This window comes from Eulemur rufifrons, chromosome 20 (assembly GCF_041146395.1).
Source record: "Eulemur rufifrons isolate Redbay chromosome 20, OSU_ERuf_1, whole genome shotgun sequence".
Classification (NCBI taxonomy): Eukaryota; Metazoa; Chordata; class Mammalia; order Primates; family Lemuridae; genus Eulemur; species Eulemur rufifrons.
Window position 1 is genome coordinate 22,833,218 of NC_091002.1, and position 27,881 is coordinate 22,861,098.

Here is a 27,881-nt window from a genome sequence, read left to right on the forward strand (position 1 = left end):
GTTTCCAAACTAACAAAGGGTTTAAATTTTTACAGAGGCTCTAGTTTTTCTGAAAATTTCCTTTTAGGCCTCCGTAATTCCCCTCCCATCTCATCTTCCTCCTCCTACAAAAATCTTCAAACTCTTCTGTTTTACTATGAGGGAAAATTTTTGCTACATCTCTGGGTCAGAATTAAAATTCAGTGCGAAAGCTATTGTTTTAAAGACAAGGATATGAATGGCATGAGCGTAAATAAAGAAAAATCTCTTGGGCTTGTGGCCATGAAGATATGTGTAAATTCTCCGATATCAATCATTCTTTTGAAAGTTTAAAAAAAATATCCTAAGCTGTTGGGATGGATACTCAGTTTTTAGGGGAGAGAAAGCTAAATTCTTAGAAGGCTGAGTAATTCCATTTTGAGATTAGCTCATGAATTTAAGCAGGGTCCAGCTGAAGATGTACCTCTAGGAGATGCATCTCTTTCTTTTTTTCTTTTTAATTTTTTGAGACAAGAGTCTCACTGTCGCCCCAGCTAGAGTGCAGTGGCGTGGGGTCATCATAGATCACTGCAACCTCAAACTCGTGGGCTCAAGCAATCCTTCTGCCTCAGCCTCCCTAGTAGCTGGGACTACAGGCATGCACCGCGATGTCAACCATTATGCCTGGCTAATTTTTCTATTTTTAGTAGAGATGGAGTCTTGCTGTTTCTTAGGCTGTTCACAAACTCCTGCATTCCTTTGTCTACACAGGTTTCCTACCCCAACGCCTTAAGAGCTAACAAGAGTTCAAGGAGTAGGGGCTTTAGGCAGTTTTCCAACTGATCAGATGGCATGGGTGCATGCAACCAGGATGCCAGTCTGATGGCTCTAGTTGCCTGTCTTTCTGAGTGGCGCACTGAACTCACTCCATTTTGGGGGTTTTGCTGAAAGAAAAGTTATATAACCTTTCTGTATTTGAAATTAAATGAAGCATTAAACTCCTAATAATATACTTGATCATTTTTCTCTTATGACCATTTTTACCTTCAATTATAGATTGTGAGTTTCCTGAGGTCTAATTTGTCTTTGTATTGCTACTGTACCTAAAATGGAGCTTTGTACATAATAGGCCTTCAGTAAATGTTTGAGTGAATGAGTGAGTGAGTGAGTGAATTTGATCCCCTTTTGTTATCTTCAGTTTACCTCATAGAATTTGTATAGGAGAGGGATAGTGACCTAATTCCATTTTTCAAAGCCCTGGCTGCCTCAGGGCACTCACACAATCTGGCCTTTTTGTAATACCCTTCCTTAAGTACTTATGCTGAGTACTCCAATTCAGCTCATCATTTCAGAACAGTTTACCTCTCCAGCCTATCATGTTTCTTTTGCCTCCAGTCTCTGGGTGTCCTATTCCATTTGATATCTTTTGTTCCATAGTTATAACACAACTTAGAGCTGTATGCATTGAGCATAGCTAAAGCCATTTTCTAAGCCTCCTTTTCAGGGGTCACTGATACTTCTCCCCATGTAAATATCACTCAGGAGATGGGATAAATAGCTCCATAAACCTGTTTCCTGTCTCACTTCTGATGTCATCACTATCAGTCCAGTCTCCCAAGCTAGAATTGTTAGTCATCCTTAACTTCTGCCTCATCCTCAATTTCTGCTTCATCCTCTGCATCCAGTTGGCCTGTCAGTTCTCTGTCCAAAATATCTCCAGAATTTATCCTGTCCTCTGTTCCATTGCTTCATGGCATTCACCATCTCTCCTTTATTGCAAATAGCTTCTAAACAATATAATTCCCAGACATTCCCCACTCTGATGAACCCTCCCACCATACAACTGCCAGAAATGTTCTTTCTAAATCCCACTTCTGATCATGGCCCCCTTATGTTAGACATCTCTAAGGGCTGTCATCACATATAGGACAAAATTAAAACTTCTTAGCAAGACTTATAGAACCCTTTGTAGTTATGTAGGAGAATGTGCTTGTTCTTAGATGATACACGCTGAAGTATTTAGGATAAAATGTTTTGATATCTGCAAATTAACTTCAAATGGTTTAGCAAAAGAAAAAAAGGGGTGTATGGATAGACATAAAGCAAATGTTGCAACATACTAACAATTCTCAATCAAAAGATTATATAGTTTTTTACTGCATTACTCTTCTATCTTTTAAAAAAATTTTCAAATTCTTCAAAGTAAAAAATTGGAGAGAAAAGAAAAATTCACATTCTGGCTCCAGCCCAGCTTTGTAGTCTAATCTCCAACAAACCATTCCCCTCTTTCCCCCTAAAAAAGTTCAGGTGCATGCACAAACATGTTTCCCTCATGTCAGACTTTCACTAGTACCATAGTATACCATGTTCTTTTATGCCTTTAGGCTTCTGTTTTTGCTCTTCCCTCTGAAATGGTCTCATCTCCTATCTACTCTGCTCATGGCCTTGTAAAACACAGCCGGATAATACCTCCTCAAAGAAGCTTTTCCCAGCACTTGCCAATAATGTTAGTACATCTGGCCACTCCCTCCTCTGTATTGGTGCAACACTGTGCTCAAATTTCTGAGATAGAACTTACCATGGTGTGCTGTAATTATTGGTTTATGTAGGTCACACCTGTTAGATGGGATAAGGATCCTAGGATCTCTGGTGTCTTCACACTGTATCTAACATGGTCACTCCTCAAATACTTGTTGTATGAACATAGGTACTTGCTTCTGTTATTAGCATCTGGCTAGCACTATCTCCCAAATACTGACTTAATGAATGATCTTCTCTGATCACACCCTGGTTCAATTTTTCTGATTGCCCTCCCCCTTAAAAAAAGGTTCATTTTTCTCTCCTTGCCCTGCCTCATGGGTTCCCTGGTTCTCTCTTCAGTTATACTTTTAATCTGCTTTATAGGATAGATGAACCTTAGAATGTTAGACTGAGTGCCTCAGAGGTTCTCTAATTCAGTGATTCTCGAGTGGTTTGAAGAGGCTCAGGTGTGTGCATTTTGAAAAATATCTCCCAGAAGATTTCTGATGCACATCTCAGATTAAGGACCATAGATCTGGTTCCACACTCTCATTCCTATGGTGAGGAAATGGAGGCCCAGCGAACTTAATTGGTTTGCCAATGTCAAATAGAATGAGGACCAAATAGACTATGCTGATTCCCAGTTCGGGATCCTCTATAATATACCACAATACCTTAAGAAAAAAAAATCCCTTTTCTCCTGTCTTTTACCAAGGACTGCCAAAGACCAAGAGGACAACTCTTCTTGACTCTAGAGGCATTCCATTTCTTTGGTGCACTCTCAACCCTTTTATTCAGAATTTCTAATCCAATACAGCAGAGGCTTCCTACTCAACAGGACTAGTAGAGATTAAGGGGGAAAAATAGGCAGATGAGAATGTTAACAATGTTCTGAATTTGTTTCTTTTTCCAGCATTCAGAGTCTGAATGTCTCCACATCGTCTGAATTTGCCTTAGTTGATTTTACAATTATTTTTCAGAGACTTCTTGGTTGTGTTTTTTTAAGAGTGGAGGAACACCGAGACTGAACACGGTGCTCGGAGGGGCTGGGCAGGGAGACTAACAAAGGCGGTATTATACTGTGCCCAGCAAAGCCAGCAAATGAATTCAGGAGACACCTAGATGTGTTTCTAGAGGAGGGGTGTGAGGGGGAAGGGTCTGGTGAAAAGGCAGAAAGGTGGGATTAAGATAAATTAAAATGGGGCCAGCATGTTGGATAGGGACAGCTTCTTCCTGTTCCATTCAGATTTCTCATTCTGCTTTGTTCAGAAGTTAAAATTAGTCTTTATCATGTACCTCATAGTCACCTTCCTATCCTCCACTCTTACTTAGGAAAAAAACTTAGTTTTAAGACGATTTCAGCATGGTACAGCAGTGTTTATTACTTGAGTGCTACATTTATTGGATGTTCCTGGGGAATCTTAGACTGTTAAAACTGGAAAGGAACATTGAAATAATCTAGTCCAGAGATTCTCAATGTGTGGTCCCCAGACCAGCAGCCACAACATCACCTGAAAACTTGTTAAGAATACAAATTCTAGGGTTACATCCTGGATCTTCTGAATCAGAAATTTTGGCTCTGGAAGAGATTAATGTAAGTTAGAAACTGAAAAGTAGAGCTCAGGTCTCCCATTTGCCAGCTTTTACTGCTCTCCTTGTTAAGTGGAGCAGGGTCTGGGCATGAGCTAATGACATGTGAAAGTTGAGGATTTCAGCATAATACAAAAACATTTCCTCAGTAGTAGCTAACATTTATTGAGCACTTTCTTTTTGCCATGCGCTTTGAAAACACCATTTGAATTTTGTAATATCTTAACAACAGTCTTACCTGTAAGATAGGTAGTATTTCTAGCCTCATTTTACAGATGAGGAAACTAAGGCTCAGAGAGTAGTTTAATTGGTTTTCCATAGCAGCTGTAACAGATTAACACAAACTTGATGGTTTGAAACAACAGAAATTAATTTTCTTATAGTTCCAGAGGGCAGTAATTGGTTTCACTTGGCTAAAGTAAAGTGCTGGCAGGGCTGTGCTCCTTCTGTAGGCTCTAGAAGAGGAGAATCTTGTCCCTTTCAGTCTCTAGTGGCTGCATTACTCTGATCTCTGTCTCTGTAGTCACGTTGCAGCCTTCTGTTCTGTCTGGGTCTAATCTCCCACTGCTTGTGTCTCTTATAAGGATTTGTGTGATTGTATTTAGGGCCCACCTGTGTAATCTAGGCTGTTCTCCCCAATAGTCTTCATTTAAGCACAGCTGCACAGTCCTTTCTTTCTATATAAGGTAACATTCACAGGTTCTAGGCATTAGGGCATGGATATCTTTTGGGAGACCGTTATTAAGCCTACCACAGCCAGGCAGTTTAACTAGGCTTACACAGTAAATGTGGGATCCTGGATTGGAACCCAAACATGCCAGACTCTAGAGCCCATGATCTTAATCACTATTCTGTACTGCCTGAGCAGGTCCTGACCAAAAACTATGGCTCTAACATCAGCATTAAGATTTTTAACCAATGTGTTGTTTCCTTCCTCCTTTAACTTCTATAATATTCACTTGTCATGTAGCACTGAACCTACCTTAGCTCCTACATTGTATAGCGCTTTCCACTGTCATTGTTCTCTTCGATTTACTGGAGGGCAAAACTAGGGCATCTCGGTATGTTGGTCCTAGAAAGCAGAGATTTCATTTTTAAAATGGAGATATAATTCACATACCATGAAATTCGCCATTTTAAATGTGCTTTTTAGCAATTTCACAATGTTATGTACCCATTACCACTGTCTAATTCCAGAACATTTTCATCATCTCAGAAAGAAACTCCATGCCTATTAGCAGTCACTCCCCTTTTCCCTTTTCCCCTAGCCCCTGGAAACCACAACTTTACATTCTGTCTATTTTGGGCTTTTCATATAAATGGAATCATATACTATGCATCCTTTTTTGTTTGGCTTTCCTTTAACTTAGTATAATGTTTTCAAGGTTCATCCATGTTGTAGCATGTTTCAGTACTTCATTCTTTTTATATGTAGTCTGTTGTATGGCTATATCCCATTTTATTAACAATTTATCAGTTGATGGATATTTGGGTCATTGCCACCTTTTGGCTTTTGTGAATAATGCTGCTGTGAACATTCATATACAAGTTTTTGTTTGAACATATGTTTTTATTTCTCTTGGGGATATACCTAGGAGTGGAATTGCTGGGTCATGTGGTGGCTCTATGTTAACTTTTTGAGGACCTCAGATACTGTATCTTTTGCCAAGTTATTTGAATTCCTAGATGATATCCATTGTTCTTCATTTATAATGAAATAACATAATCACAGTATGTAGTCTAACTGCCACATATTTTACCCATGGTTTTAGACAATAATAAGAAATGACAGTGTGATATAACAGAAGTTCTAGCCAGGCCAGCCACTCTCTCGGTAAGTACAAGTCAAATCACCTCACCTCTCTGGGGAGGAGAGTTAGATGATTTCTTCATTCTCTTCCAGACTTAACATTCTGCAACTCTGTGAAAGTCTGAAAAGCTAGCCTTGTGTTAAATTCCCGAGCTTGTGTTCTGTTTTTTTAGCAGTTCATCATTCTCTGTCTGATTTCTGTTCCCAGACACAAACAAGGTTTTACCCATTCATCCATCCATTTTATTGTGGCCTGCTAGCTTCCAGGTACTATGCTAAGCACTGGAGATACAAAGATGGCTAAGACATTGTCTATGACTCTAGTCTAGTACAAGAAAACAAACATATAAACAGATAATTAAAATATTAAGAAATTATAATGTTTTAAAATTGCTGAGAACGCCCAAAGGAGAAAAGCTTGTGGTAGATGACATTTGGGTTAAATCTTTTCCCATAAGTAGCTGTTTGCTAGACAAGAAAAGAATTCCAGGTAGAGGAATAGTGTGGATAAAGGCACAGAGTGGTACAAGAGGGCAGAGAATGTTTGGCTTCATTTGGTGACTTTTTTCCTTCTTTTACTGCAATGGTGAAAGCAGATTCTCTTTATCCAAACTAGCTCCATTTTGAGATCCTTCTGTGTGTCTGATATTTATAGAGTCATAGACTCAAGAGTCTGCAAAGTAACATACTTTGTTGTAAGTACTGGCCACAAGTAGATCTTCCTTATTTTTTAACGGTGCTTCAGAGTCAATTTCTGAGTAAGAGGGTTCAGTGAATGGTTGGGGAGTCTTGATCAAGATTTGGGTTTTCTCCATAGCACCAGCTCAGTGTGGGCTCTTGCAAACACTCCCTTGTTCCTCTAAGGGTTTTGGTTACATAAAAGTATCAGGAATATAAAATTTTACAATATGATCGGCACAGCACAAACTAAATTTCTAACCTTTGACTAGAAACATACATGGAAGGCTTTGTGTTTTAAACTGCCCCCTTCCTAGCCCCCTAGCCTTCATGAGAGGTCATTGTACAGCTCTTTCCATGGTCACTGTTCCCTTCCCTTTTACTGGAGGGCAAAACTAGGGCAGAGAAATAATTTTTATTCACTTCTGAAAGGTTACAGTAATAAAGAAACTCTTGTTAACATCAGAGAACGTTGCAGCCAAGAGTTTTCACAGTCTGGCATTGTTTATTTTACATGTAATTTGGAACCTTCTGCACTCTTAAAATATTGGCACAAAAATGTTTTAACTCTTGAAGTACTTCATTGTACACAGCAGTAGTGTGGTGTTAGAGGGGCAGCAGAACTCTGGAGAGCTGTTTGCCCTGTTCCTGTTGGAGAATGAAATGGTATAAGCATGTGTATGTGTGTACGTGTGCAACAAACACACTCACTCGTGTATATATGCGCCTCTCTGCACTGAGAATTAAGAACTTTCTCTGTCCTGATGAACTTACATGCTTCCCTTTAAACAATGAGAATGGTATAACAATCCTGCTTTCCTTTTGCCATGACTGCCAGAAAGTATAAGCTTCCCTTATTTAGATATTTGATATAATTATTCTTTATCCTCTTTCTCCCCCTTCCCCCCGGCAACTTTATTACTTAACTCTTTTCTTTTACTTTTATTTTGGTTGAGCTGCATACTATGGGCCAAACTCTGTGCCAGGCATTTTGCAGACATCATCTCATTTAATCCTTACAAACTACCTTGTGATAGAGTTGGGAGTATTACAGCTGAATAGAATTGAGGGGCAGAAAAATTAAAGGACTTGGCTGTGGCCACCATAGTAAGTCACAAGCCCAGATCTGACCGATTTCAAAGTCTTTGCTTTAAAAAAAAAACAATAACAAACTTTGCTCTTTGGGCCATAACACAGAGCCCTTTGTTGTAAGCCAATTTGAACCCTTTTTGGAAGTAGGTAGAATATAAGTAATAGTGAATGAGTACGTTGATGAACTAAGTTATTCATTGATAGGAGCACAAGTCACTAATGTTAACTGAGATAATAATACACAGAAGTACCTGGCTTCCTCTGAGGGTTTTTGTTGTTGTTATTGTTTTGTTTTGTTGTTATTGTTTTGTATTGTTAGATTGAAAATGAAGATTTGAAAACAATCACAGAAGGATGCCATGAGTTAAATGGGAAGAATGCTAGACTGGGGATTAGGCATCTGTAGTTCAGGCTCAACTTTGCTCCCCAGAGTTTGGAGGACCTTCTCCTTCTCCCGTCTGTTTCACATCCTGTGGGCTTAAAATAGAGCTATTTATTGACCCAGCCCTTGCTTAAGACCTAGGCACTCCCCAGGACTGACCATGTTCTCTGTAACATGTCTGGTGTGAGGACTATGGCCTGCTGCCCCATAAGCTGTCTTTTCTCCAAATCTGACACTTTCTTCCTTGGCCTCCAAAGTAGAGCTTTGGCCAGCGAGGCAGAACTTGCCATCACCAGGTGAGCTCTGCAGAGCTGTCACTAAGCCATGCCCTTCTCCAGTAGAGGGCTCCTTCCCCTGCAGTAGTTCCACTCCGGCTCTGAGGAAAGGATGTTGTGCTGCATGTATACTATGGTCACTATGCCTGTCCTGCAGGCTGTCGACCTTCTGTTAAGCCATCCAGGGGATCCTATACCCTCTGATCCTGATCCATTTTCACTGCCCTGCAAAGGAACAAGAAGGGCTCCGGACCTTTCAGCAATTCTTTGCCCAGACAGAGAGCTCTGTTCTTTTTTGGAAGACACACCTGTCTTTGGCTTCTTGACCTCCACAGGAGCTATCCCTATGATGGAGAATACAGATTAGTACATCCATGTGCAAGTTTGGGCCAGGGAAACAGGCCATTCCCCAAAAATCTAGTGAGGGCCCTTTTATGTTTTGCTTTCTATCTCTAAGGTAATGTCTTTTTTAGCATTCATTGCTAAAAAGTTTCTGAAGCAGTTACCTTTCATTACATAGGCTTTGGAACCAGACAGACATGGGTACTAATACCTGCTCTGCCACAGTGTAGCCTTGAGACCCTGGGCAAGTCTTTTTACCTGTCATTGTCTCTATTCCTTACTCTGTAAGATAAGTCACACCTAGTTGTGGGACTTAAACAATATGACTTAGTACAGTGCTTGGCACACATTAGGCACTTGATAAATGGGAGCTATTGGGGTACTGTATTTGGACCTTTTCAATAGCACCTAACATAAGCTGCCTTATTTGAAAGGATTTATGTATGCATCTGTCACACCCCATTGGATTTTGACTTTCTGGAGGACAGAGATCAAATCTTTCATCTTTCTATCTCCTGTTCTGCCTGGCATGGGTCAAGTGCATAGCAGGCACTCAGTTGATGTTGGTTGAATCTGTTAAGATGACTTGGGCAGAGCAGGGGGGACATGAATGCTTTAGTTTCTCCATCTGTTCCTGGAGAAATAGTAACCCCTTATTTTGGAGCCTTTGAGGACAATTTAAAACGATATGTGTGAAGTGTTTGGAGCCCTTTGAAAGGAGGGTACTGGAGAAATTAATGGTGTTTTGCTGTTCTTGGGAAAGCCCTTTGTGGTTCCCAGTGAATAAATTACTTGGAGTGAGTTTTCTAACACCTCCTACTCTGCTCTGTTCACTGTGACTTTTTTTTTTAATAACTGTCTGCTGTAATGCTTCTTTGCCCGTGACTTATAAAGATATATATTTTTGGTGTTGGACTTTTGACCCCTTTCTGCTCCCAGGAGAGAAATTTCTATCAGAATAATAAAAGGTGTAAACTGTGTGTGTTGCCCCTTTTCTAGGCCTTGGGCAGTTTAGCTTGGGGTTAAGAGTCAGCAGGCTTTTGTGGTATGCGTGTGGCGATGGGGCAAGTACAAGATGATTCCTGGTAAGCACTCAGTGGCCTTCCAAGCATCTCCCACTCTGCTCCTTTTCCTCCCTGCCCCATGCCCTTTTGCTAAGATTCTTCAGATTTCAAATGAACCCTGTTGTCTTTGGCATTTTGAGTACAGCCACATTTGTGGCTATACTACCCTTTCTTTCAAAGACAAGATGTTAACTCTCTGTTGTGCTTTAGGTCTCAAGGTGAGTGGCCTGCCAAAGAAGAGCCTCCCTCTGGAGGAGGGAGAGTATGGGAGAGTTGAAAAACCACTTACTAGTCTTAGACCCAGAAGAGTAGGGAATTAAACTTGGTTCCTCAATTAACCAGCAGATTCAGATGAAGAGCCTAGACTGGGTTATTTCTAAGGGCCCTACTGGCTTGGAAAAAATCTATGAGATAAAAATTTTCTAACCCAGGTTAGAATTTATAAGACTGAACAGCAGTTTGCAAGACCTTCTGTTTGTTTTCCAAGTGTCTCTTGCCCTATAGCCCTGGAAGAACAGGCTCCGTCCCTAGTATCCTCAGCAGGCTCAGAAGAGACTAGAGTGGTATGGGGACAAATGTGGGCTTCAGAATGTACTAGGGTTGTCTGGTCTGAAGCAGTGGCTGGATATAGTTGTTAGAAGAATCCCACTTGGTGACAATCCTCAGGGACTTTGTAAAGGTGGTCCATACTGTCCTGGCTGATGGCAGAAAGTCCCAGTGAGGGCTGGCCCTAGCTGGTCAGAATTGCAACGCAGTCAGTGTTTATACTTTGTGCGATCTCTCTCCTACTTGCTTTAGTGGCCTGCAAGCTCCTAAAGCTTGGCAGCCACAAAGATGATCCTAACTCAGCCCTTTCCAAGTGAGGACACTTCGTCCTGGCAAGGAAAATGGCTTGTACAGGGTTACATATTAGTAGTAGCAAGGTAGCGACTGAAACTCACTTCTCTTGATTCCTTCTGTTGCTGTTTTCATTACATGATACTGTCATCTTTGCTGTTCTCTGGAGCTATCACATGCACGCTCCATTTTGTTTTACTGGGAAAAGCTTCCTATCTTACAGACCTCTTTTGATCCTTTTCTCTTAAGGTCAGTATTTCAATGTCTAGCACAGTGCTTACCACATAACAATCCTTCATCAAATGTTGAGTGTGGACGAGTGAATGAAATCATACTCTATTCCTAACCCTTTTCTTAGAATCAGTTCTCTGCTGCTACCCTACCTGATAAACTAATTCATACTAAATTGTTAATGGATGCTATTAATAATAGGATAATGTTTTAATGATCCTCGATAATATTTGCATTTTAATGGGAGCTTTCTGTAATTAGTGTCTTTGGAAAAAGAAATGGTTGCAGTAGTAAGATATACAGGCATTATGAGGAGCTCTTGGCGTGAGGCAAGCTTGATGATGCCGCTCATGCCATGTCCTACAAAGTGGGCAGCTGTCTGCTCTTTTCTCCTGTGGGTTAAACCCCACAGTGGATATTACCAGGGGGCAGTGGCTCTGCCAAGATCTGAGTGGCTATGTGAATAAGTTCTGGAGGTTAAAGAGGCAGATCCAGGAGTGAGTGAGTAGAGTGAGATGTTTATTACAGCTGCCCTGGATATGCCGGGAGTATTTCTGGATCCATTGGTGAGGCAGCTGTAACACTCCTTTCTCCTCTCATTTCCCCAGAATGCTAGGTGAGTGACCTTACAGGGTTGGTTAGAGCTGAAGGGGCCCAGCTGGAATGGAGGGACTTCTTTCTCCATGTCCATTGCTGTCTGTTTAGTTAGTCTTTCTGAGTGTCAGTGCTACTTGCCATAAATATGACATGCCTGGTTCTCGAAGAGAAGGAGCCTTTCTTTAGAACAACAATGATCAGAGCTTCAGCTGTCCTATTGGTGCTCAGAACCAGTCTTGACCTCTCACCTGAACTCACTGTTGGCTGCTTCACTGGTCCTCTTGCCTCTTGACTGTCTTCATCTCAGATTCATTCTGCAAATTGTTCAATAGCTTGGCTAATCTTCCTAAACACTATTTATGTCAAATTATTCATTACACAGAAACCCACAGTGACTCCTCAGTGCCTGCTAGATGTACAGCATACCTCTTAGTCTGTCTTCAAGACTCGCTGCAAGCCGGGCATGGTGGCGCATGCCTGTAGTCCCAGCTACTCGGGAGGCTGAGACAGGAGAATCGCTTGAGCTCAGGAGTTTGAGGTTGCTGTGAGCTAGGCTGACGCCACGGCACTCACTCTAGCCTGGGCAACAGAGTGAGACTCTGTCTCAAAAAAAAAAAAAAAAAAAGAAAGAAAAAAAAAAAAAAAAGACTCGCTGCAATTCACTATCATTTTATTATCTTTTCTGCCTGTAGAACTTTTCTTCTGGTCTCTGCCTGTCAATATCCCACTAACTCCACCTGGAAATCTCAGAAATTTTCCCTAATCACTCCAGATTTACATTTATGTCTTATTCACCAATATGATTGTAAATTTCTTTCTTTCTTTCTTTCTTTCTTTTTTTTTTTTTTGAGACAGAATCTTACTGTGTTGCCCAGGCTAGCGTGCCATGGCATCAGCCTAGCTCACAGCAACCTCAAACTCCTGGGCTCAAGCGATCCTCCTGCCTTAGCCTCCTAAGTAGCTGGGACTAGAGGCACATGCCACCATGCCCAGCTAATTTTTTCTATTTTTAGTAGAGACAGGCATGGGTCACCATGCCCGGCTTGTAAATTTCTTTTCTTCTTTTTAGAAACACGGTTTTGCTCTGTTGCCCAGGCTGGAGTGCAGTGGTTGATCATAGCTCACTGTAACTGTGAGCTCCTGGGCTCAAATGATCCTCCTGCTCAGCTTCCAGAGTAGCTGGCACTGTAGGCATGCACCACCAAGCCTGGCTAATTTTTTTTATTTTTTGTAGAGACGGGATCTCAGAGACGGGATGCCCAGGCTGGTCTCAAATTCCTGGCCTCAAATGATCCTCTCCCCTTGGCCTCCCAAAGTACTGGGATTACAGGGGTGAGCCACCATACCCAGCTCTGATTGTAAATTTCTTAAGTGCAAGGATCATGAGTCATCCTTGAGTAACCTCATGGCTCAGCACAGAGCAAGGCATACTGTCAGTACATAGTATATATTTTTTATTTGGTTTAACAAGTAGTTTTGTTATATTGCAAGAGGCTCCAAGGGAAGAGTAGAATGAAGTAAACATAATCCTTTCTATAACTGACATAGGTGTTGAGATATCTGTGCCAGGTATATGGTCAAAGCACATTCTGAATGATATTTTCTTTCTTTCTTTCTTTTTTTTCTCTTTCTTTCTTTAGATAGGATCTTGTTCTGTCACCTGGGCTAGAGTGCAGTGGCATCATCATAACTCACTGTAACCTCAAACTCCTGGGCTCAAGTGATCCTCCTGCCTCAGCTTCCCAAGTACCTGGGACTATAGGCACAAGCCACCATGCCTGGCTAAAATATTTTCTTGATGAATTTTCCTATTTGCTTGCCCTTTCTCGTCTAGCATAGTGGTGCGGAACAGAAAGGTGCATATGGAGGTGTGGTGCTTCTTGTTCTCCTTCCCTCACAGTCCCCAGATGCTCTACACCGGGTTCACTCAGTACCTGGTATGTGCCAGGCATTGATCTGGGGGTACAGATGGTACTAAAAGGTGGCTTTTGTCCTCCAGGATTTTTAGTGAAGCTTCCAGCAAACATCCCTTGTTCTGTCTCTGAGTGGTTTCTGCTACCTTCACATCAGACCTTGCCAGTTCTTGGCAGCAACAGGTTCCCAACCTGTCCCCACATTTATACCCCATATGTGGCACTGGGCAGTTCTTATGTTAGGGACCTTGAATGACAGGATTAGGGCAATAACACTAATTTACCACCTGATGCTCTGTATATTTTATTTGTTTAGTTTATTGTATCCCCTTCTCCCCTTTCCAGAATGTATGCTCCAGGAGTTCAGAAATTGTCTGTTTACTGCTATAGCCTCAGCTCCTACAACAGTGCTTGATGCATGGTTAGCACTGAATATACATTTGATGAAGACATTATTGAATTTATTTCCTTTAAGTCTAGTATCATTAATTTGTGTGGTTCTATTAAGGATTGTTTCATTCATTCATTTATTCAAGGAACATTGTCTCTCGCCATGTGCTAATCCCTAAATGCTGTTGGTAGAGGATATACCAGAGAGAAATGATCTTATAGGGCTTACAATCTAGTTTATGCCAAGAAGAGAAATGAAATTGAATCTTTCCTAGGTTCACTTCCAAATAAAATAGACAAACAAGTAAGATATGAGTTGACCAGCTCTTTTGTTTTGTTTTTGCTGCAGGCTTCCTAGAGAAGCTGTCCCAGAGCAGGACTGAGTATGTTGGGAGGATGGGGCAGGAGAGAAGGCAAACCTCTAGGTGCTTAGGGGAAGGCTAGAGACTTCCAGGCCCTCACTCCAACTGGGTGATTGGGTGAGGTTTGTAACCTCCTTTCCAGGGCAGTATCACAGAGTAGTTGAGAGTGTTCAAGCACTGAAGCCAAACAGTTTGGGCTCAGATTCTGCCCTGGCTTTGTGACCTTGGGCAAGGTCTCTGTGCCTCAGTTTCCTCTTTGCAAAGTAGGGATAACTATGATACCTACCTCACATCTTACAGCATTATGAGGGTTAAATGACTTACCACATGTGAAACTCTTTGAACAGTGCCTAAGAGTGAAGTAGATGTTTACTGCTATTAATTTTATTACTTATGGTTTAGCATTTTAATCTCGTATGTTAACGTAAAAAGAAAAAGGAAAGACGATATTGCATAGTTTTGATGGGAAAACTGAGACTCAGAGTGATTTGTCTTCCAGAGTCACAGGGTGGAGAAATGGGGCTGTTGTGGCCCAAAATTTACTTAGATTTCGGTATGTTTCCTAGGCCCGAGTTGGGGCTTGAATACAGATCACTAAAAAGAGCATCTCCTTAACAGGTACAGCATTCTGAGTTTTTCTCTTTCCTTTGGATAAAATACCCTTTTAGGAACATTTTACTGTAAAAAAGAAGACCAAAAAACAAAAACAAAAAAAAAAGAGAGAGAGAATTTGAATTACCCTGTAGAGATGGAGCCACTGTCAGAGCTCACAAGGCCAACCGTCAGTTGCATTTTAGGGGTTACCTGAACCTCCCTCCTTGCCTCACCCTTGACCTCCTCACCACTAGAGTGGGAGTGATCATATCACTTCTACCTGGAATCCAGGCTCAGCCATTCCCAAGATACTTCTACAGGATTCTACAAGCTATCAGCTGAATGGCAATTCTGCTTGAGCCTTAAAAGAATGTTGGGGCTGGGCACAGCAGCTCACACCTGTAATCCTAGCACTTTGGAGGCTAAGGTGGAAGGATTGCTTGAGGCCAGGAGTTTGAGACCAGCCTGGGTAACAGAGCTAGACCCTGTCTCTAAAAAAAAAGAAAAAAATTATCTGGGCACAGTGGCACATACCTATAGTCCCAGCTAGTTGGGAAGCTGAAGTGGAGGATCACTAGAGCCCAGGAGTTCAAAGCTGCAGTGAGCTATGATCAGGCCACTTCAGTCTAGCCTAGGTGACAGAGTGAGATCCTATCTCTGAAACAAAAATAAAAACAAAAAAATGTTGGACTAGGAGTTAGAAGACCTTGTTTCTGTGAACACCTTGACCATTTAGTAGTCAAGTGATAATTGGGTGAGTCACTTGACCTTTATGAGCCTTTGCTTCCTCATGTCTACAGTAGGGAACAACCTCTTTCTCACATTACCATTGGGTCAGTACTTTTGGAAAACGTACAGTTCTGAACAGTAGGCAGTAAGAAACAGCCAATGAAAGACAAACATTATGCAAAATGAAAACAATGAAAATATGTGCTTTACTTTTTGAACTATAGACTTTTGTCTGAACTTCTGTGCTCAGGTGGAGTCACCAGTTAACTTGTGTGACTTGGTTCATTAGGGTGGCCCTGCCTCTTTTGCTCTCCGTCACCGTGGAGAAGGAGAAGGCAGAGGGCTGCTGGATGAAGGGACTAGGAACCTCAAGATTTGTAAGGGGCTAAATGTTGGATCCTGTGACAAAATGTGGCCTTCTAGGCAGCATGATATATCTATTCTAGGATTACTGAGTGGGAAAGGATTCTGAGGTCAGTGATCTCAGTTTTGCCTTTAGGTCCTCTAGGTTGTTTAGTTCCTAAGCATCCACAAGTGACAGTGAGTGCTTTAGCTCCCTTAGCAAAGAACCCACTCCTTGTTAATTATCTATATTCATCTGTTTGACTTGTACATCTGTGCATTTGAGATGGTTCATAGTTATGGGGAACAAGCATCCTTATAGCTTTCCACTGTACCCAGTCTGCCTAAATTTAACAGAAAATCATTAAAAAGCAAAGTTGTGCCTGCAGGTTTTCTGTGCTCATAAATGCAGTCATGAGGCTTAGGGTGCAATTAGGAGCCTACAAGTGTCTCTGGAAACCTGAGTATGTCAGCATCTTCTTGCTGACAGTAATCAGACCTCATGGCTGCAGAGAGAATGCAAAGGACCCAGAGGAATGATATCTACTGACATGTAGTGAACAAATTACTGGAAATGGGGCTCAGGCTCCTAGGCCCTGGTGTGTTATACCCTTGCTCCACTGGAGACGCCTGCCGGGCTCCAACTAAATACACATCTTGCTCATATTACATCTTATCCGAGTAAGATTTTCCATTACCACAACATAGGAGACATTAAGGGCACAGTGATTGCTAAAATCATACAAGACTGGTTGTTTGCACTTGGTGCTGCCAGGGTCAGAAAGTCATCAGTGTACGATTGCATATAACTGTTGCCTTCTTTCTTCATCTTTCTTCTCTCTTCACTTTCTTCAGTGAGGTTTGATGATGTGCAAGTCTCAGCCTCACCTTTTCTCTTCCACATCCACTTGATAAACAAATCCTATTGAGTCTGCCATAGACATTTCTCATGAAAGCATTCCTTCCTCTCTATTGCCACTTATATTGATTCAATTCCTTACCGACTCTTACCTAGATTATTGCAGCAGCCTCCCCTGGTTTTCCTGCCTCTGGTCCTTTCCCAACTTTATGGTGCTCACTTCTAGGGTTACTTTGTGAAAATAAATGTCTATGTAATTTCCCTGTGCTTAGAACCCTTCCTTGTCTTTCCTTCATGTGGCATTCAGGGCCATTTATAATCTAACACAAACTGCTTTTCCAGCTCTGCCTTCTGCTTCCTCCTACCATAAGCTCTTTGTTACAAATTTTCCTCTGATAATGCTGTACTTGTTTACCTCTCTGTGGCCTTGCACATACCATTCTTTCTGTCTGAACATACCTATTCACCTTTTAATACCCAGTATAATAAATGTTGCCTCTTTTCTGAAGCCTTTTGGCCCCCACATCATTGCCATTTTTTACAGACAGTGTGCTAAGGGTGTCTTCCACATGAGATTATGAACTTCTTAAGGACGAGTACTGTGTTTTATTCATCAAATTTTTATTCCCAGCACATACCACAATGCCTAGAATACAGGAGGCACTCAATACATGCTTACCAAACATGTACAAGGCAATGTAGAATTCTTCACTGAGACAGCTTGTAATCTAACAAGGAACATAAATTTCTTAATGATACTACTGTACAGAATGGGATGAGTAACATAAGAGAGGCTTTAATATACACATGATTAAGTCACAGATTGAAATACCTGTTTGAGAAAAGCCATTTGTAATTGGAATTTTATTGTTATAAAATATATGCAAGACAATATTTTACCATTTTAACCATTTGTAAGTATACAATTCAGTGGCATTAAGTACATTCACAGTGTTATGTAACCATCATTATCTATACCTAAAATTTTTTCATCATCCCTAACAAAAACTTTGTATCCATAAGTAATAACTCCTCCATTTTTCCTCCCTTCAGCCCCAGGTAGCCTCTGTCCTATTTTCTATCTCTGAATTTGCCTAAATACTTCATATAAGTGGAGTTATACAGTATTTGTCCTTTTGTGTCTGACTTATTTCACTATGTAAAATGTTTTCAGGGTCCATCCATGTTATAGCATATATCAAAATTTCGTTCCTTTTTATGGCAGAATAATATTCCAAATATTCCGTTGTATGTGTATACCACATTTTGTTTATTTTTATTCATTCTTCTCTTGATGGACACTTGGGTTGTTTCTACCTTTTGACTGTTATATATAATGCTGCTGTGAAAATTGGCGTATAAACATCTATTCGTCACTGCTTTCAGTTCTTTTGGGTATATAGTTAGGAGTGGGATTGCTGGGTCACAGGATAGTTCTATGTTTAGCCATTTGAGAAACCACCAGTTTTCCACAGTGGCTGTGCCATTTTACATTCCCTTCAGTGATGCATGAGGGTTCCAATTTTTCTACATCCTTACCTACACTTATTTTTCCTTTCCTTTTATTTTAGATTATAGCCATCCTAGTAGGTGAGAATGGAATTATCCTTTTCTTATACTTCTGGTAATTGTCTTGCTAATTGGGTCTACCTTGATTATTAGCCATTAATGGCCATCAATAAAGTAAACTGTTTTCACTTTCCAAATCTTCTATTTCACAACAGAGACCAAAGCCTGAGTAGGGTATGATGGCTCACGCCTATAATCCTAGTGCTCTGGGATGCTGAGGCAGGAGGATCACTTGAGCTCAGGAGTTTGAGACCAGCCTAAACAAGAGCAAGACCCAGTTTCTACTAAAAATAGAAAAATTAACCAGGCATTTTGGTGTGTGCCTGTAGCCCGAGCTACTTGGAAGGCTGAGGCAGGAGGATCCCTTGAGCCTAGGAGTTTGAGGTTGCAGTGAACTATGATGATGCCACTGCACTCTAGCCAGGATGACAGAGTGAGACTCTGTTTCAGGAAAAAAAAAAAAAAACCCAAAGCCTAACCAAAACTTTCCTGCACTAGTATTTGTTGACAGGGCATAAGCCTTTTCTTAAACTTGGAAGTATAAACAGAAAGATACCTCTTAGAAAATTTCCTGTTATTCTTACATAGCACTTGTTATAGAGCAGGCAGGTATCAAAGGTCTGTTTACTTCAGAATAGTTGGCTTTTATCTTGTTAGAGTAACCAGCAAGAGAGAGAAACTCAGTTCCTCACTTAGTATTTTCTTACTCTGACAATGTGAAGTTCTCTTTGTATTCAGTCAGAGCTCTCCTTTTTACTTTAGACTTCTGTATAAGCTGGGCATAGTGGCTCATACCTGTAATCCCAGCAATTTAGGAAGCTGAGGCGGGACGATCACTTGAGGCCAGGAGTTTGAGACCAGCCTGGGCAAGATAGCAATACCCAGTCTCTAAAAAAAAAAATTTCTTTAATTAGCTAGACATGGTAGCGTGCTCCTGTGGTCCTAGCTACTTGGGAGGCTAAGGAGGGAGGATTCCTTGAGCTGGGAGTTTGAGTATGCAATGAGTCATGATCATGCTGCTGTACTCCTGCCTGGGTGACAGAGTGAGACCCCATCTCTTAAAAAAAAAAAAAAAAGCTTCTGTATACATATTTTGATTCCAGATCCTGAACTCTAGAAAATGATGGTACAGAAGTGCGTTGCTTAACTGTGGGGACATGTTCTGAGAAATGTGTCATTAGGTGATTTCGTCATTATCATAGAGTATACTTGAACAAATCTGGACAGTATAGCCTATTACACACCTACACTATATAGTGTAGCTCCTAGGCTACAAACCCGTAAAGCATGTTATGGTACTGAATGTTGTAGGCAATTGTAACACAATAGTATTTGTGTATTGAAACACGTCTAAGCATAGACAATGTATAGTAAAAATTCAGTATTATAATCTTATGGAACCACTGTTGTATATATGGTCAATCATCAACCAATATATCATTATGTGGCACATGACTGTAATGGAATTAGAGGTGGTCTGGAAACTTGTTTTAGTACAAGAGATTGATTTGATAGGGGTGTGGGGTTTCAGAGCTGTGTGAGGACGGACTGAAGAAACAGGAGTTGGGCCTCCTCATGCTAGAGTAGTGTGTGAAAACCATGAAAATAGCACTGGCATGTATACAGACTTGCTCAGCCCCTCCCTGAATCCTTGTACTTGGAGAGCTTCCTTGAAATTTGTAAAAGTACATGGGTACCAGTATTATGCAAGGTAATTGTGACAGTGTCATATTGATTTGTCCTAGTGATGTGTGCCAAGCAGTTTGCCATCTTTACCCTCAAAGAGATCACAGTCTAATGCAGTGTATCTGTGTGTTAGGGGGTGGTCAGCCTATAAACGGATCATTAAAATAGTACAGTAAGTATTCCTGGTGGAAGTATTAAAACCCACGTGAAGGAAAAAGCAACAAGCTTTGGGAAACTTGAAAACCTTCACAGAAAAATGAGGTGATGCCTTTTCTGTAAAATGAGGATAATAATACCCCCTTTTTAGGATTATTGTGCAGATTAAAGAGATAACACTTACAGGGCTTTTAATACAATTTCTGGCACATGGTAAGTATTCACCAAATGTTAGCTGATACTGTTAGTTTTTAATGAATCGATGAATTCCGTTGATTGTAATCAACTGAGACTTTAGCTCATTCAAGCAAACAAAGGATTTACTGGAAGGTAACTAAGACTCACAGAATGAAGCGTTTAGCAACAGGCTTCAGGAAGAAAAGATGCAGGGCAGCTAAGGAATCTTAGTATTAGTAACAGGAAGTTATGTATAGTGTCTTTGGGGTGATCCAAATTTAGCTTCCTTTTATCTTTGGTTGTTTCTAGTCTCAGAAGCAAGAGTCTGACTGGCTTAGCATGGGCTATGTGCCCATCTCTGTGATGAGGGGACAGCATTCCAGGATCAGTAGCTTGCTAACCCATGTGGAATGGGGAAGGAGTAGGTCCCAGATGTAAGGAAAGGGTACAAAGAGAGAGTTATAATCATCTCAGATAGTATCAGAGTACTTCTGAGATCTGATCTATTGAGGCTGACCTCATGGAACAGCCTCTAGATGTTTCTGTTGGCTATGGAACCTTTACTGCTCTAGCCTGTGACCAGTGCCAATCCATCATGACCATATCTGTCTGACATTCTTCATTGAAATTTCTCTGGTTCTCCATGTTCATTCTTAAGTATGGTAGCTAAAACAAAAACTTTCAACCATTATAATAAAAGAGGAAAGAAAACTTTTTGACCTTTGTGTATGGCTTTTCTTTTAACATGTCCAATTATTATCACCTTTTCACATTTCCATTTCATCAGTTCATGAGAGAGATTTGCTCTGAGAGATTCTGTTACATCTACCTGGTCAAACCCTTCTTCCATCCTGTTATTTATTTATTTATTTATTTTAGTATAGACGTAATACTCTGCATTTGATCTTGTTGACTCTCATCTTGTTTTTAGGATAATTTTTCCAATAATTTAGAGTCCATTTTACTCTTGTTCTCTAAAGTACAGAAATTTGCGATTTTAGCTTTGTGCATGTGTGATTCTCCCATTTCTGATATGACTCATCAGAATCAGAAAGGTGTGATAGCTTAGAAAAGACACTAGATTTAGGGACTGGCCATCTGAGCCCTAGCATTGCTACTTACAAGCAGGGTGTGATTTGGCTGCAAGTCACTTAACATTTTTGAGCTTGGGTTTCCTTGTTTATAGAATCAGGACAACAGCAGCAGTAAGGGTATGAACTTCTGGATGGCAATAAGATCATAAAATGAAAACATTATCTAATCAAATGCAATGTGTAAGCATTTTTATCACCACTATTGTCAGAATTATCATCAGTACAGATTTTAAAGTAGCCCACCGGATTGTTTCCTTTAGGACTCTGTACCATCAGTGCTGTTGTTAAAACAGTGACTCTTTCAAGCTAGGTGTTTACTCCTCTGACTGGAGTGTGCATGAGACTTGTCATGTGGATACTATAAAAAGCTTCCAGAAATCACAGTAGATTATAGCTGTTATATTCCCCTTATCTTTATGTCTTGATATAGAAGAAAACTAAATTGGTGTGATAGTGTGATCTTCCTAGGACCTTAATGTACCTTACCAGCTGCTTTTCAAGGTGATTATGGACTTACTGATGTGTTTGAATGCGTTGTCAACTGAATGGATGACTGGAGTTTCCGAGGACAGCCATCTTTTCTCTCTTGGCTATTTTTCAAGCCTGAGGAAAGTACTCCAGTACGTTGTGACCATTCAGAAATTGAAGGAAGGCTGCTGCTTCTGCAGTCCTGCCTGCTATCCATGTACCTATCTTGTTTTTCAGGACATTATCAGGCTATGCGGGTTTTGAATATGTCAATTCCAAGCCGCAAAACTGAAATTTTCAAAATAAATAAGAAAGGGATTTTTTTTTTTTAAAAGGCATTTCGTCATACAGCAAGCTTCTCTTGTGCATTAAAAGTTTGAAATGAGGCCAGGTACGATGGCAAGTACCTGTAGCTCCAGCTACTTGGGAGGCTGAGGCAGGAGGATCACTTGAACCCAGGAGTTTGAGGTTGCAGTGAGCTATGATGATGCCACTGCACTCTACCTGGGGCAACAGAGCGAGATTCTGTCTCCACAAAAAAAAAAAAAAAAAAAATGTTGAAGTGGATTTTTAAAAGGATCACCTTATGCCTTGTTTCGGTTGGCCTTTCATCTCAACTGGAACATGCTTTACTCCAATGTTTACACCATTTTCTAAAAAGAGAAGAAGAAATTGAAATGTCTTTTCATATTTTATTAATTTTCCTTTTCTTCTTAGTATTAACAGTTTTCTCTGGAACTGCCTAATTTGCACGCACACACACACATACACACACACACAAGTTCTGTTTGTATTTTGTGATCATTGCTAAAATACCTTCAGTAGATCTTTTAGTGCAAGTAAGTGAATAATATGTATACTTTTGTATTTGATCTCTCCATGTCCATCTTCTCTCAGTTACTTGTACCCTGTTTCTGTGTATCTGACATAATATTCCATAATGGGCTAATTTCTAACATTAAATTTAAATAGGCTAGCTGATATTCAGTGTGCTACCTGTTGCTACACAACGACTGTAGCACAAGGTGTTGGTACTGCAGAGTGTTGCTGATGGCATTACTGTCTGCTATAAAGACAACTAAAACATGTATTGCATTGCATTGTTGCCCTACAATGAATTTGATATATTCCTTATGCTTCAGTCAGCAACTTTAGCCACCCTTTGTTCATTCCAACAAATTCTTATCAGTCTGCTGCGTTAGCAACTTTGATTCCTCAGTAACCTTAAAGCTTATTCTTGCCTTCATCCTCATCATTTCTTGTGTTTTCCATACTGACCTTCTTCCATTCTCCCCTCCTATCAGGAGAGGAGCTTGGCTACACTAGAGATGTCTGACGTATTAGTAACTGGCCACTGAAGACTTATCTAGTGGCCTGTCTCTAGCTACCACTGGAATTAGGAATCTCTGAGTTGTCTTTACTCAAGACCACATTAGCACTTCTTAGCTTTGCCTCTACAGATAACTGGAAGGTGTGGGGCACCTGAAGGGGCACCCACATTCTTTATGGTGTTTGTTCCAACATAGATAGGAGTTGGATTGCTCTGTGTTCTAATCTTGACCCCACTATTTCCTAGCTCTGCAGCTTTAACTTTCCCAAACATCAGTTTCCTCTTCTCTGAAGGAGGTAGTAACAGTACTTGTATCAGAGTCATTGGGAAGGATTAAGTGAACAAATATGTATTATATAAAGCTCTTAGCACATTTCTTGGCACTTGGTAAACAGTGAATTATGGGACCTATTTTTAGACTTGAATCACTTTGGGGCACCTATAGACTGGGGAGAGGGGAGGCTTTGTAGAGAAAGTGATTTGTGAGCTAAGTCTTAGAGAATAAGGAATTAGCATCCCTTCTGTCAATGGACAAATAGAAAGATTCCCAGCAGCAGTATGACTAAGAGATAGAACTAAGCATGACATACCTGTGGAAATTGTACATAGTTTACTCTGACTGAAGGGTGAGATAAAAGTGGGGAGATGAGAGGAGGTGAGGCAGGAAAGATGACCGAGAGTAGAGCACGAAGAGTCTTGCTGAGCTCACGGAGGAGTTAAAATTTGATCTCCCATAGGTCCCTATATCCACATAGTCTGGTTCCTCTGTTAAGCAGTCACATAAATGTCTTTAAGAGCAGCAACAGTGAAAAAGGGGAAAGAGGGTAGTGAATTGGCCTCAAATGAACTGGCGTCTCTTTAAAGCTAATATTCCTCCTCGAGAATGCTACGTTAATTAAACATATGCCTTGCAAGATTCATTATTGCTTTACTTGTGTTCCCTGTTGGTTGTCTCATTTATTAATCTGCTGATTAGTAACCTTGAACTCTTGTATCCCCCCTCCCTTTTTTTTGCATTCCCTTTTTAATATGCTATGCTGTTCCCCCTGGGACATAAACTCCAGGACCCGTCCCTGGCCTGCTCATGTTTGTTTTCTTTGCCCCTTGTGCCTGCCTCTGCTATAACATTTGTAGTATGTGTTAAGTAATCCTTAAGGTAACATTTTTATTATGTCATAAAAAGTGCATGGCAAATATATTATAACTCATGGACTTTGTTTAAAAATGAACGGATAATTTATTGAGTGTGTTACATGAGCCTTGCTCCCCTCCCCATTTCAACTGAGACCTGCTGCTCATTTAGGCTAGCCTCCTATTGAGTGCTCCCACCCTGTGACATGCTGGGAAAGTAGACCCATGGTTGGCTAGAAATGACATCATAGTTTATGTACTCAATAAAAATTTAATTAAGTCATTAGGAATTGCAGTCATCATTTAACCCTCTGATTTCTTCTGTTTAGTTTATTATTAAACATTCAGTAATACCAGTCACTGAATCCTGATGGCTTATAAAATATCTACATGAATTTTAATAGCTTAAATAAATGGGAAAATATGAGTAACTGATATAAAAGGAACCTTTTCCTTGTGGTGGAGCTGTATGTATGGGTTTTTATAAACAAAGCATTATGGAAAGAATAAGAGATTAATAAGAGACTAACTTATTAGTCTCTTATCTGGGAGGAGTTTCTCTTCTGCTGGGTGCATCTGTGTATTCATGGGCAGAGTGCTCCATATAGAATGATCTGGCAATGGAGAGATGGGGAAACAAAAATTTAAATGAGGGAATAAAATCCAACAAGGGTACACCAGAGGGAATATCCAGCTCCCTCTGGCTGCAGGGATGGCCAGAAGGGCCTGGCAGAGTGAGTCCAGTAGTTGAGGAAGCTGCTGTCACTTGTCCTCACCTGTTGCCTGCAGATCATATGTCCACACTGATCGAGCTTCCACCCTCTTCCAGGAAGGGCCCTTTTCATGATCTAATCCAGCCTGGGTGATGATATCTGAAAACCATTCCTAGCCGCTTGCCATCTCTCTGGTGGAGGTGAGGGGGAGAGGCAGCTTACAGGTCACTGGAGTTAGAATATAGGACTAGGAGGTTGAGGAGCCCTGCTTACAAGGAACTCAACTCCTGTGCTCCTTTCTTCCTGGGTAGTAGCCAGCCAGAATGTAGGTGTGTCCCAGGAGGAGAAAATATGTTTGTATGTACATGGCTTAGCTGGAAAGCAAAAAGTGAGGTTTGCAGATTTATATATTGGTGATCTCTGGAAATGCCCTATGGATAGTGAAGTAGGAAAAGCACTCACCCAGAAATCAGGTTCTAATCCTGGCTCTGACGCTAACTTGATGTGTGACCTTGGATAAGTTTCTTGTCCCTTTGGGGTCTCAGTTCACCATTTCTTCAAGAGTACTGAGCTAGGTGATCTCTGAGGGCCCTTCTAGCTCCAGAGCTTAATGGCATGATGCAACACATAAACTAGCTCTGCTGGGAAATTTCAGTGAATGTTTTCCTCTGAGAGGCACCTCTGATGCTGTCCTTTTGTGGCTCTGGCTCTTCTTGCACAGGCAGGAGAACAGTTTGTATGGGAGTAAGCCCCAAAATGGGTATCTCGAGGTCTGGGTTGTAATCTCATCCTCACATGACAGAAGGAATGAACTCTAGCTCTGGTCTGTTTCTTGACTCTTCCTTTTACCCCAGCCCCTTCTGGAAGATAGGGCAGTAGAAATTTGGCAGTATATGTTTCTGAAACTTCAGAAACATGGAAAGTATTCAGCAGCAAAAAAAAGAAGAAACCCAAACTCACTGTTATCATTGGATAGAACATGCTATGAATGGTACTCAGGCTCTTGTAAGGATTCAGTCATCACCATGCCTATTTCAGCCCCTCCTCTGGGTTAGGCTCTGGACCAGGTGTTGGGGGTGCTGAGATTAATCGGACACGGTCCCCATGACCATTATAGTAGCTCCCAGACTAATGGGAGAGACAGGCACACAAGCAACTCTAAACTGTGTTGTGCACCCAGGGGGAGAAATATGCACAGAGAGCCGTGAGAACACAAAGGATGGATGGCTAATGTGGCCTGGGTTGAAGATGGGTGGGAAAGGTCGTGGTTTGTACTCCTAGCTACATCCAATCTCACATTTTCCAGACTTGAGCTTCACAATTCTCTCTTCATTTTTGAAAATTATCCATGACTATAAAGTATTGGCACTGGTTTCAGTTTTATATAAACAAACCAGAAGTTATTACTCATAATTCCTTGCATTTGCAGAGCACTCTGCAGTCTGCCAAGGCTTTCAGCATACATTGTTAAATTAATGAATGAATACATGCTAACTCATGTGCTCTTCAAAACAGCCCTGTGTGTATGGCATTTAAAAGATACAGAAATGGACTCAAAGAGGTTATTCGACTTGCTCAAGATCACATCCTATGTACATAGCAAAATATGACTTGAACACAGGTTTTCTGACTCTAACTCCAGATCCTTTTACCCTTTCTGCCTTTATTCAGAGACCAGTTACAAACTACAGGATAAAATTACTTAGTCTTTGATTTGTGATCGGAAGTAAAAATCGGAAGTAAAAATTTCTTCCTGGTGGTAGGAACCTTGTAGAATGTAAAGAGCATGGACTTTGGATTCAGAATGACCTGGATGCTAGTCTCAGCCTTATCATTAGTTTGCTGTGCAACCTAAGTTTCTCAGACAGTCACCTATGGGCTATCAGTGACTATAACACTTCTCTGAGTTCTGGTGACAATCAGATGAGATGAGATGATGTCCATAAGCATGTGGCCCATGACAGGTGCTCAGTAATGGAGGAGATGACAGTGGGCATGGTGGTGATTGGGGTGGTTAAACACAAATATTACATAAAGTGCCGAATGATTTTTGGCTGTTTCTAAAACCTGTCAGTTTAAATAGTTCTTACTCTATGTTAAACATTACACTGGCTTTCTTCTGGGATCCCAGAGAGTAATAAAATGTGGACCCTGCCCTCCAGCATATTACTGTCTGCAGGTCAAATATTTACCCTGTTGAAGACATTCAGTGAACTGCACTCTAGGCTTTGAAGGCCCTCCTGGCCCTCCTGGCCATTCCCTGAGAGGAATTCTACCACGGTCTCAACGGTCTCACTGGAATAGCATTTTTTTTTTCTGAGACACAGTCTTGCTCTGTTGCCTGGGCTAGAGTGCCATGGCGTCAGCCTAGCTCACAGCAACCTCAATCCTAACATTCTGGGAGGCAGAGGAGGGAGGATCATTTGAGCTCAGGAGTTCGAGACCAGCCTGAGTAAGACCGAGACCCCATGTCTACTAAAAATAGAAAAAATCAACCGGGCATGGTGGTGCACACCTGTAGTCCCAGCTACTTGAGAGGCTGAGGCAGGAGGACCGCTCAAGCCCAGGAGTTTGAGGTTGCAGTGAGCTATCATGACTCCACTGTACTCTAGCCAGGGGCAGCAGAGTAAGATTCTGTCCCCAAAAAACCCAAACAAACAAACAAACAAAAAATAATCTCTTAATATTAACAGTCTTACTACTTCAGAGTTGCTCATCTTGTTCTTCCTCCATCTCCAGGGCCTCAGAGACCCTCCTTTCTCCTCAGCATCTCACTCACAGTCCTACCCGCTCCCTCCTCTTCCCACTTCTGACAACTTCCTTCTTTTAGTTCTTTCACCACATCAAGCTCTTTTGAGTGGCCCTTAAGACATTTTCTAACCTGGTCCCAACATGCCTTTCCAGTGTTCCTGTCCATTCACCCTCCCTGACACTCCCCATTTTCTTTCCAGCTGCTGTACCTTGCACACCTTGTTCCCTCTGACATGAATGC

At 41.1% G+C, this 27,881-nt stretch overlaps 1 protein-coding gene across 3 annotated transcripts in view; it reads left to right on the forward strand.

Annotated features, from left to right (window-relative positions):
- Positions 1–27,881, forward strand: part of UQCC1 (ubiquinol-cytochrome c reductase complex assembly factor 1) — a 101,351-nt gene that overhangs the window by 62,268 nt on the left and 11,202 nt on the right. The window lies entirely within an intron of this gene.